Raw genomic sequence first — 2,653 nt, 5'->3', positions numbered from 1 at the left:
ATCTATACTGCAGAGATTGCTCACGTGGGTTTTTATTGAGGACGGCAGCTAGTTTGGATGAAACTCATGTCCCACAGTGTGCAGAGGCAGGGGCATTTTATATCCCTGGAGAAAGGTGTGTACCGGTGAAAATGAGGCTAGTGCGTGCGCGTGTTTGTGTGTGTGTCGCTGTTTTCCTTTACATTACTTAAAGTGTTCATTGAGAGGACAATGAGGAGGCTCATTTACTGTGAGCCCTAATGACGATGGTATGCATGCACATGTGCACAAGCAAGTACGATTATAGAGCCACACCTTTGCGCAGAAGCATATAGACAAACATGTCAACAGAAACATTTGCAGGCACACGGGTACACACACACGCTCGAACATTCACATGCACACACAATTGGGGGAATAATACCACTAGAGACGCCAAACAACAGCTCCCAGGCATCTCCCAGCCCCTGAAGTGCTGCTGTTCTTCTTATCCAATATGTTTTGACTGCAACAATGATGTCTGAACATGGAAAATAACACCATATCCCACTGTTTTTAGATACCTTACCAACATAACAATTAATGACTTGGAGCCCCGAGACATCTGGCCAACAGGTTCAACGTGACAGAATAAAACATCTCATACTCTAATACACTACTCAGTGTGGATTTGGATCATATTAGATGCTTTAAAAAAGGGGGTTTATCTAAAGATATTTGATTAACTATGATTTTTCATACAAATAAGGAAAATGTGAGCGGGTTAAATTTATTTAAATGCAGCGACGCTACATACAACATGCAAGACACATACGTGTCTCATGGTGCGTCCCAGAAAACACACTGCTTACGGAGCGGGCTTAAGTCGACTTAAGTGCTATTAGTGGAGCATTATAAAATGTGTGTGTGAGTGTGTGAGTGTGTAGCCAGGGCCCGAGGATTGCAGCAATGTGTGGGCTGTCCGGGTGGGGTTAATGAGCTGCTCTGTGACCTCTGTCACCCCACAGGATCGCCTCAGGGAGACAGACCGAGACAAACAGGAAGACAGGGTGACAACAAGCCCATGGTTGTGGTCTGCCGCCGGACTCCTGGGACGAATCAGATTTAAAGCCCTATTGGTGGCCTAACCTCGATAGATATGTCCTCAAACAAGACCTTAGCCTCGATTTGTAAAACGTCCTTTGGAACCATGCCGGTTCACTAGAGTGCTCTTTATGCGAGTCAGGCCAAAACACACCGTGTCTGCACTAGATATGGATGCGTTATTTTGTAGATGTAGAAGGCCGTACGTGTGTCCACGCTTACGCATCGAATGAAATGTGGATACTAACTTAATCTGTGCTGTCACGGTCTGCAAAGACGGTGAGGGATCGAGCATGAGAAAGAATGCAAAAGAGAGAGAGACACAACAGTGATGTGTGGCTGCACTGTGAGGAGCGCTGGGTCCTCACACGATGATAACAGGGATAATACTGCCACCTTCTGGTTGATGTAGGGAACTGACTCGCCTTAAGAGGTTGCACTGTGTACGGTACATAACAGGAGAACAGTATAAACAAGCAGCAGTCCTGCTTTTATATTAAAAAGACCACACACACACACACACTAATCTTCTACAAATCCAAAAGTTATTAAATAATTTGACTGCATAATGTAAACATGGTACAATACTGTGTAACCGTACATTCCCGACTTACTGCCTGCAGTAACAAATTAATGTTTTTTTGTTTGACGAGTTAGAATAAGTGACAAAGTTATACATACACGCGAATGTTTTTGCAACCATTGTTTTTAATAGAAAGATTTTATATTCTTTAAACCAGACAACCAGATGCCAGACATTTTTGGATATATTAAAAAAAAGAAGAACAGAACAAAACAAAAAAAATGACACAAAATGGAATTATATGGTTTAGACTGTGTGGATTTAGTGGTCTCATATACAATACAATTTATTTTCATCGCCAAAAAGTGCAAATTCTCCAAAACAAAAACAAAAAAAATCACCTCTACCACCCCCCAACCCCCCTGCAGCTTCCAACAGACTCGGACTGACAGACTGCTACGCTAACAAAACAAAACCTTTGAGAAGAGAAAAGAGGTTATTTAAAAAGTAAACCCACGCTACATCACAAAAGGGGAGAAAACGACGGCTGCACTCTGCGGGTTAAAACGTCCGATGGCGTTGCACTTCCTGTCCACGCTCCATCCAGGTAGTGATGTCACAGCAGGTGCTCTTCCTTTGGGATACGCTGGCTGCGCTACACAGAGTGAGCTGTCAGATGTGCAACAGGGAACAAAGTTTTAACACACAGAGAAGTGGAGTGACCGTTTCTTTCTGCCCGATGGGATTGTGTGCGTTTATAATTAAACGTCCGGGTTTGAGAACTGGGACAGATTCTGCCATTTTAAATGTACATAAAAAAATAAAAAAACGGAGGGGGGTGGGGGAATCTGTAAAGGATTATCATAATAATCAGTTACAATTAGAAATCAATCTATTATAAATACTAGCCTATTGCTTTCCTCTCCCAAGTCAAACCATTTAACTATGGATCTACCAAATGTTTATCATGATCATCATTATTATTATTCTTTCCATTCGAATGCAATAATCTTGATTTGACAAAATAATAATTCTGTATTGATTTGCAAAAAGTGCATGATGGTCGTT

This window comes from Taurulus bubalis, assembly GCF_910589615.1.
Source record: "Taurulus bubalis genome assembly, chromosome: 7".
In the NCBI taxonomy this organism is placed as follows: domain Eukaryota; kingdom Metazoa; phylum Chordata; class Actinopteri; order Perciformes; family Cottidae; genus Taurulus; species Taurulus bubalis.
This window is presented reverse-complemented; position numbering follows the sequence as displayed.